Genomic DNA, 10,502 nt, shown 5'->3' with positions numbered 1-10,502 from the left:
AATGGTGACATCATAATCTTCCAGTAGCTCCATCCACCTTTATTGCCTCAAATTCAAATCCTTTTGAGTGAACACATGTTGCAAACTACGATGATCAGTAAACATTTCACACTTCACACTTAACACCATAAAGGTAATGCCGCCAAATCTTAAGAGCGAATACTACCGCTGCCAACTCTAAATAATGCGTTGGATCATTCCTCTCGTGCACCTTCAATTGATGCGAGGCATAAGCTATAACACTCTTACCCTTTATCACCATAGCACCCAAACCAGAATGTGAAGCATCACAATAAACAATAAAATCTTTACCTTCAACCGGTAATGCTAGAATAGATGCAGTGGTCAAGAGAGTCTTGACCTTTTGAACGCTCTCCTCACATTTTTTAGTCCATTCAAATGGTATCTCATTTTTGGTCAAATTAGTCATATGCGTGGTGATAGAAGCAAAGTTCTTTACAAATCGACGATAATAGCTAGTGAGCCCAACAAAACTCTTAACTTCCGTCACAGAGCTAGGTCTAACCCAATTCTTAACCGCTTGAATCTTTTGAGGATCTACCATTACCCCTTATTTCGAAACTACATGCCCAAAAAACGCAACAGAAGTCAACCAAAATTCACACTTCAAAAATTTACCATACAACCTTTGTTTCCCAAGAACACCCAGAACAATAAGTAGATGGCCAACATGCTCTTTCTCTCTTTTCGAATAGACCAAAATATCATCAGTAAACACTATAATAAACGAATTAATAAATGGTTTGAACACCCCATTCATCAAACTCATGAAAGTTGCAGGCGCATTGGTCAAACCAAACGACATAACTAAAAACTCATAGTTCCCATAGTGAGTCCTAAACGCCGTCTTAGGCACATCCTCAGGCCTAATTTTTGATTAATGGTAACTAGATCTTAGATCAATCTTAGAGAAAACTGACGCACCTTGCAATTGGTCAAAAAAATCATCTATTCAAGGCAAGGGATACTTATTTCGAATAGTGACCCTATTCAATTGCCGATAATCTATACACATTCTCATACTACCATCTTTTTTCTTAACAAACAAAACTGGAGCACCCCATGGGGAAGCACTAGGACGAATAGATCCCTTATCAAGAAGCTCTTGGATTTGAGCCTTGAGCTCTCTTAATTCTGTTGGAGCCATGCGATATGGAGTGATAGAAATGGAACGCGTACCAGGCTCTAAATCAATGCAAAAATCTATATATCTATCCGGAGGCATACCAGGCAAATCAGTAGGAAACACTTCTCTAAATTCTGACACCACATGAATAGACCCAATGGATGGAGCTTCAATCTCAATATCCCTAATATGAGCCAAATAAGCCAAACAACCCTTCCCTATCAATTTCTTAGCCCGAATAGAGGATATGATCTTAGTTCTCTTAGGCTTGTACACCCATTCCCACTCTAATTTTTCCCTTCTCGAAATTTCTAAAGTTACAGACTTAGTATTACAATTCAATACAACGTAATAGGGGGACAACCAAGTCATGCCTAAGATAATATCAAAGTCAGTCATATCCAAAATCACCAAATCAGCCCAAGTCTAAAAACCCATAAACAAAATAGGACAAGCACGATAGACATGAGTAACTATGACTGATTCTCCAACTGAGTAGAAACATGGATAGAGGCATTAAGTATAACACAAATCATATCAAACTCTGAGGCAAATTGCACAGATACATAAGAATAAGAAGAACCCGGATCAAATAACACATTAGCCATTCGGTCACATACAAGAATAATACCTGTGATCACCGCGTCAAACGCCTCTGCCTCATTCTTTCTCGAAAAGGCATAACACTGAGCCCTATCATCTTGACGAACTACTTCCCTGCCTGGTTGATCGTTACCTCTACCCAGATTACCATTTCCTCTACCTCCACGGCCTCGCTGATTACCACCTCCCCCACCTTGTGGACGCCTTCGACCATTATTACCATTTCTCACAAGTACCACTTCTCTAGTCTGCTGCTGCGCGGGATCGAACACACGTGGTTGGGGAAACTCTCTCCTCATATGTCTATGTTTTCCACCATTGTAGCAAGTACGATCAAAAGATAGTTTGCCGCCCGTCGAAGGTGCGACTCCCTGGCTATCCTAAAAATTACAGGATGAAGTTCCCGAGTAGTTACCTGTAGAGGCAGGCATAGCGGACTGAATTAGCTTAGCTGCAAGCGTTGGCCTTCTGGACCCTCTAGCGTAAGGACCTTGAAAGTTACCCGAGTTCTTGGGCCTTTTTGCCAATGCCTTGGCTTGACCGTCTCGCCTTACCCTCTCCTTTAAAGCTCATTAAAGATCCTCTCTAAAAAAGTCATATGAACAGATAATACTTGCAATTCAGAATTTAATCCCCTAATAAATAACCAAATTCTCTCTTCCTCAGTAGTCACCAATTGAGTAGCATATCTAGGCAAAGCATGGAACATGACCTTATAAGTAGCCACAGTCATACCACCATGCTCCAAAGCCATGAACTCATCCTTCTTGCGATCCCTCAAAGTCCTAGGCACATACTTTTGTAGAAATGGAGCATGAAATTAGGTCCAAGTAAGTGGAGGTAGAGTAGAAGATCTGCATTTCATATAAGCTCTCCACCACTGCTTAGGCTCACCTTGAAGTTGGAAAGACACAAACTCAACCCCATGCTGATGAACAATACCCAGTTTATGAAGCCTCTCATAGTAATCCAGAATGAACTCATAAGCATCCTCATTCTCAAAACCAAGAAACACTGGAGGCTTTAGCTTTAGAAACTTAGTCAATATTTCATGCTCAATACCAGTCATAACAGAACCCAACAAAGGTCGAAAGAAAGCATCATTACCTCCAGTCCCACCCACCTTGGGATTCGTGCTAGCAACATGAGGATTAGTTGGAGCTTGAGTTGCTTGAGAAGAATAAAGCACTCTAGGACCAACCAATCCCTGTAAGAACGACATGATCTAAAAAGCATTATAAAATAATATGGTGCATTTAACTACCATTTATGAGCTGTAACAATCTGCATCATTCCTAAAAACATATTTTGTTTAGAAAAATATTAATAGGTTTTGCAAGAGTATTGTCTTCAACAATATTTTTACCTTTGTTAGTAGCAGACTCAATCTTAGTAAGGCGGTGATCACAAATAATCTGATTTTGTTTAAGAGATTTAATCTCTTGCTTTAATTGTTCAATTTCTCCTTTTAAATCATCAAAAGAAGTATCGCGTATAACAACATGCTGTCTAGAAAGTCTATTATTGACTTCAGATAAAGAGTAAGGAGCAAAATATTCAAACTCATTTTTTGATTTTTCAACAACATTAGATGAACTAGCCTTATTATTAGCAGCAAGCTGAATAATTTTTTCACGCAATGTGTTATCAGTAACTTCTTTTAAAAGTTCTATCACATTATCGGAAGTAATAGTATTAATATTCATATCTTCAAATTGAGATTGTAATTTATAAAATTCATTATTTTCACAAGAGCAAATATCACCTCTACACTTACAAGCATCTATAGTCTGAGTATTACTAGATGTTTCAGGTTTATCAGTTTCAGAACCTGATTCAGAATAATTATCAGCATAATCGGACTTAGAACCAGAGGTGTACAGGAAACTATAGGTCTTATCATGCATATCTTCCTCTAACTCTAGAGTTTTAAGCTTTTCAAGCCTACAATTTGGTGCTATATGCCCAAATTTGCCACATTTATAACACTTAATCTTTGCGAGTTCTCGCCTAGATCTATTCTTGGTGAATCTATTAGATTTACGATTAGCTCTTCGTTCTTCCCGTTCTTCCCTAGATCTTTGTTTAGACCTTTTCTTTCTATAAGGTTTTTTTGAAGTGGAACCACTAGAATCTCTATGTTTAGTACCTTTAGCGGTATCAGGCAATCCAAACTGAATACAGAAGTCTCCTAATTGGGACCTTTCTCTGAGCTTATCAATCTTAAGCTATTTAGAAAGTTTCAATTCATTGCACAAGTTTATACCTTCTTGAGTGCAAGCTCCTATAAGCTTCCCATAAGTGTAGGTGTGTCATAAGGAATAATACCTTGAGAATTTCGAAGAGTTTTCTTAACTCTTTATGCAAATAAGGGAGGTAAACCATCTATAAACTTGGCTTTCCAATGCTCAAGGCCGTTTTCTGGTAGTTCCATCACCCGACTTAGATAAGTATCTTTATACCATCGAAATTCTCCTAAATGTCTACATCGAAGACCATTTAGCAAAGAACGAACAATTTCATATTGATTGCTAAATCTACCATTAAAATGTTCGAGAATAGTCAATACTAGGGTATAAACAGCGTCTTCTCTATTTTTTACTAAGGCTAAACCTAATTTATCAACACCATCATTAACAGCCTTAGCATTAAGTACAACGGCTTTCCCCTCACAGGTCATATAATTATCCCACCAACCTCTAAGTTGACCAGTAAAATCTGCAATTATCATTTTGCAAATAGTCCTATAAGAATACTCTTTGAATAAACCAAAATATCATCAATATAACAATGATGAAGTCCAAATATGAGTTGAAAATATCATTCATAATTTGAACAAAGAAAGTCTCTGGTAACCCTTTAAGAGTTAAAGGCTTAAAAGCAATTTGAACCATGCCAATATGCAAGAACTTATATTGAGATTTATATAGATCAATATCACGCTTATTTAATAAACTCATCTGAACAAACTATTCGTTTATTAAATAAGAGTCATCACCATATTTTTTGACAAGTACATTGATTATTTGCTCCGATTGTGTTTATGCTTTGATAGATCCTGGATTTACTCTGTCTTATGTTACTCCATTTATTCCGGAGAAATTATGTATAGTAGCAGAGTCATTAGATCGACCCTTTATTGTATCTACACCAGTTGGTGAGTCTATTATTGCCAGGAGAGTTTATCGAGGTTGCACGGTAGAAATTATCGATCGTCAGACCTTTGTAGACCTCGTAGAGTTAGAGATAGTCGATTTCGACGTCATTATGGGTATGGACTGGTTAGCATCTTTTTATGCTAATGTTGAGTGCCGAACAAAGATTGTTAGATTCCACTTTCTAGGAGAGGCAGATCGGGAATGGAAAGGTGATACAACAACGCCGAAAGGTAGGTTTATATCCTATCTTAAGGCGAGGAGGATAATTACTAAGGGTTGTATTTATCATCTTGTTCACATTCATGATATAGATGTAGAACCACCGACTTTTCAAACTATTCCGATAGTTAGTGAGTTTCTAGATGTATTTCTAGACGAGCTCCATGGTATCCCTCCAGAACAGGAAATTGATTTTTCTATTGATATGCTACCAGGTATAGAACCCATATTTATCCCTCCTTATAAAATGACTCTTGCTGAGCTAAAGGAGTTGAAGGATCAGTTGAAAGACTTGCTAGATAAAGACTTTATTAGGCCTAGTGCTTCACTATGGGGTGTGCCAACATTATTCATAAGGAAGAAAGATGGCTCACTAAGAATATGTATCGATTACCGACAACTGAATAAGGTGACTATAAAGAATAAGTATCCCCTTCTGAGGATTGATGACTTGTTTGATCAGTTACAAGGTGCTAAGTGCTTCTCAAAGATTGATTCAAGATTAGGGTACCACCAGATACGAATTCGTGAGAAAGACGTTCCAAAGACAACTTTTAGAACCATATATGAACACTTTGAGTTCTTGGTAATGTCTTTTGGATTAACTAATGCTCCAGCAGTGTTCATGGACCTGATGAATAGTATATCCAGGATGTGTCTAGACTTGTTTGTGATTGTATTTATTGATGATATTTTGGTGTATTCACGTTCAAAAACTGAACATGCAAATCATCTGCGAGCAGTCCTTCTGTAGGTTCTTCGAGACCCGGAACTTTATGCAAAGTTTTCTAAGTGTGAGTTCTGGTTGGACTCTGTAGCTTTCTTAGGCCATATTGTATGAGATGCAGGCATTGCGATTGATACACAAAAGATTGAGGTCATAAAGACTTGGCCCAGACCCATCCCGACCGAGGTTCATAATTTCTTAGGGTTAGCTAGGTACTACAAAAGGTTTGTAGAGTGGTTTTCTTCACTTTCTGCCCCATTAACGAAGCTGGCTCAAAAAGCAGCTAAGTTCTAGTGGACTGAGGCTTGCGAGCATAGTTTCCAGGAGCTGAAGGACATGTTGACATCAACACCAGTTCTAACATTGCCAGAGGGTTCAGAAGGCTATGCGGTGTATTATGATATTTTTGGTGTTGTGTTGGGATGTGTTCTAATGCAACATGGTAACTTTAAAGCATATGCTTCAAGGCAATTGAGAAAGCATGAGAAGAACTATCCGACCTATGATTTAGAGTTGGCAGCAGTTGTGCATACGTTAAAGATCCGGAGACATTATTTGTATGGCGTTCAAGTTGACATCTTCACAGATCATAAAAGCCTTTAATATATCTTTAGATAGAAGAAATTAAATCTGCGATAGGGTCGATGGCTTGAGATACTGAAAGACTACGATGTGGATATTTTATATCATCCAGAAAAGGTGAATGTGGTAGCCAATACCCTCAGTCGAAGATCTATGGGTAGTTTATCCTATTTAGGTGTTGCGAAGCGTGAGCTAGCATGAGAGCTTCACCAGTTAGCTAGCTTGGGAGTCAGATTGTTAGAGGTAGAAGATAGTGGGGTAACAATTCAGGACCCAACCGTATCATTTCTAGTTGTAGAAGTAAAATCACTACAACAAGAGGATCCTAACTTAGAGCAGCTCAGAGCCAAGGCTCAAGATCAGCAATCTTTAACATTTAATATAGCAGGAGATGGAGTCCTTAGATATAACGGTCGATTGTGTGCTCCAGATGTTGCAGGGCTTCGACATCGAATTATGGAAGAGGCACATCATTCCAGTTATTCTATTCACCTTGGAAGATGTACCATAATATTAAGGAGATCTGTTGGTGGCACGGGAAAAAGAAGGACGTTGCTGAGTTTGTGGCATAGTGTCCTAATTGCCAACAGGTGAAGGTTGAGCACCAAAAGCCTGCTGGGCTAGTTCAGGAGATAGTCATTCTTTGTGGAAGTGGGAAGCAATTAATATGGATTTTATATCAGGGTTACCTCGATCGCGTTGCAAGTTTGACTCTATTTGGGTAATTGTTGATAGACTAACAAAATCAACCCACTTCTTATCAGTCAGGGCTACTTTTACGGCCAAAGACTATGCAGGGCTCTATATTAGAGAGATTGTAAGGCTACACGGTGTCCCAGTATCTATTATCTCTGATAAATGAGCACAATTTACCGCCAACTTCTGGAAGTCCTTCCAGAAAGGAATGGGGACACAGGTTAATCTTAATACAACCTTTCACCCTCAGACAGATGGCCTGAGCGCACAATTTTGACACTCGAGGATATGCTATGGGCGTGTGCGCTAGACTTCAAGGGAAGTTCGGATGACCACTTACCTCTTATTGATTTCACATACAATAATAGTTATCATTCCAACATCGGGATGACACCTTATGAGGCTTTGTATGGGCGAAAATATAGGTCCCCCATCAGATGGTTCAAGGTAAGTGAGTCAGGATTGATTGGATCCGACTTAGTACAACAGACAGTGGAGCAGATTAAGCTCATTCGAGAGAGGTTGCTAATAGATCAAAGCCGACATAAGTCATACTTAGATGTGTGACGAAGGGAATTAGAGTTTTGTGTCGATGACTGGGTATTCTTAAAGGTCTCGCTTATGAAAAGTGTTATGAGATTTGGCAAAGAAGGCATGCTTAGTCCAAGATTCATTAAGCCATACCAAATTCTTTGGAGGGTAGGACGGGTGGCTTATGAGTTAGAATTGCCTTCGAGACTAGAAACTGTTCATCCAATTTTCCATGTATCGATGCTACGAAAGTGCGTAGGAGACCCTTCTCGGGTTGTCCCGATTGAGGATGTTCATATCATAGAGGAGTTGTCCTACAAGGAAACTCCAATTTCCATATTAGATCGGCAGGTCCATAAATTGAGGACCAAAGAGGTGGCTTCGGTTAACATATTGTGGAGAAACAAGAATAGAGAAGAGGTGACCTGGGAAGCTGAGGATGGCATGAGGTCCAAATATCCTCACTTGTTTCATACCCGAGGGTGATGACATATCAATTTATTTTAGTGTAGTGAGGTTAGATACCAATCTGATTTTTTATTTTGTTGCTTATTATTATTGTTGTTGTCGTTGTATATTTGCTCGCGCTGTTATTGTGGAGCTATAGTGTTTAGCTATTTATGTCATCCTGTGAGACGCCTAGGTTAGAATTTTTGTGTTTCATGTTCCTGGATAGTCACATTTACAAAGGATATTCTGCCTAAATTTTTGATACTCCTAAGGACTTAACCGCGTGACTCATATTTTTTCATTCAAGGACGAATGTTTCTAAGGGGGGAAGGATGTAACACCCCGACTTTTCAAAACGTCTAAATTAACTCGTATCTTCGTGGAAAGACAACGAGGGTGGGTAATAAATTAAGAATGATGTGGCATGTCATATTTTAAGTGTTCAAGGGTTGTGTCTCAAGTTTTGAAGTTAGGTATGTGCCAAAATAAAAGTTGGCGAAAGTTATCGTAAGTTCCTTTTAAAAGATTTCTCTGAAGTTTGGGTCAAATGTCCTGGATGTTTTCTCCCAATATATAAATAGTTAGAAGGCCTATCACACATTAAATTGAAGGCCTACGAGTCTAGTTTACAACGCACAAAACCCCGTATCCAACCGACATTGGAGTAAAAAGTTATGAGGGTTTTACTGCCGACTGCCGAGGCAGAATCCGGGTCGGGTAAAAAATGTGGTATGTCCGCTTAGTCAACGTTTTAAGCCATGAAAACATCTCTTTTCACTTCCAAACCAGAAAGAAAGCTTAAGAGAGGGTTCCTATGGAGTTCGTGCATGATGAAGGTTAGTTTTTGACGATTTCTACCATTAAAAGGTGGCCCCCATGCCTAGAAACTTAATCTCTACACGTGACAATCATTTTTCCCCTTCTATTAGCTTCGTTTGGAGCTGGTTTCCCTTCAAGGTTTAAACTTGGTTAACTAAGGTAATCATCTCGGGACTCTTTTATGATTGTTTTTATGAATTTCTACGAACGTTTTGACAAGTTGGGGCAATATGGCAAATCTTCCTATTTAAGATTAATTATGAACTGTTTATAGGTGCGTACTAGCTTTGTATATATAGTTTTTGTGAAGCTTAGGACATAAGGAACAACTTTCGTGAAGGAACTACGATATTTCGAGCATTCATTGGAAAGGTATGTTAAGGCTATTCCCTTGTTCACATGTTTCCTTAGAGCTTGGGAGTGATATAATAGGGTAGTTAATGTTAGTGATCTTGTAGTTGTAATTGTGAGTGGTTGGCTGATTGAGTGGTTATAAACCCTCATTTTAGGGACTCATAGTCTGGTAAGAATGATCCTAAGTTCGGAACGACTTGGAGATTATTCATATATATTGTTTATAGCTAAATTGCTCGCCTTTAGCCTATTCAATTGTTTGTTGTCGCCCTTGGGGATATTGTGGTTAGTTGTTGAGCTATGAATTGTCTATGGGGGTTATGTTGTTGTCTAATAGGACTATGTTATTTCCAAAGAGGGCTATGTGTTATCCACGGGGCTATATTGATGCCAAAGAGAGTTATGTGTTGCCTACGGTGCTATTTTGATGCCAAAGAAGGCTATGTGTTGCCTACAGGGCTATGTTGATGCAAAAGAGGGCTATGTGCAGCCCACAGAGCTATGATGTTGCCTAAGAGGGCTATGCACTGCCTACGAGGCTATATCGTTGCCAAAAAGGGCTATGTGACTTCTTACAAAGACAAGGGGCTACCGATAGAGGTATGTAGATTGATTTGGCACCTTCTGGGCTTATGGGGGCCGAAATAGGTGGTATGTTGTTTGTACCTACCGAGATTATGGGGGCTTGGTTATGTTGATGTTGATCATTTTTGTATTTTTATATTCAGTAGTGGGTTAGCATACTTATCTAAAATTTTGATTTCCTTACATGATTGCTTTTGGTATATTATGTTACTTGTTCATTTAGTCTATAGCCTTTCATACTCTGTACATTATTTTGTACTGATGTCCCATTGCCTTGGGGGCGCTGCATTCATGCATGCAGGTCCCGACAGACGACCTAGTAGACCTCCTCAGTAGCAGAATTGACTTATATCTGATTGGCTAGCCCCTTTCCTCCGGAGCTGCCAGAGTTGGGAGGTTTGCAACCTTTTGGTGTATATATCTTTTTGGGTGGGCTAGGGTCCTGTCCCGCCAGTCTTTACTACTCTTAGAGGCTTGCAGACTAGTGTGTGGGGTTTATAGCTACGTTATGGCCATGCTGGCCTATGTTGTTGGATTACTGAAGCTTGTGAGCTATTTGATGTATTATACTGATATTTAACTGTTTTTAGTTTTGGTATAGATATCATGGTGGCCTCGACGGCCCAATCAG

The sequence above is a fragment of the Solanum tuberosum genome, unplaced genomic scaffold, assembly GCF_000226075.1.
Source record: "Solanum tuberosum cultivar DM 1-3 516 R44 unplaced genomic scaffold, SolTub_3.0 scf00385, whole genome shotgun sequence".
NCBI classification, from domain to species: Eukaryota; Viridiplantae; Streptophyta; class Magnoliopsida; order Solanales; family Solanaceae; genus Solanum; species Solanum tuberosum.
The sequence above is the reverse complement of the archived record's forward strand: the minus strand, read 5'-3'. Positions refer to the sequence as shown.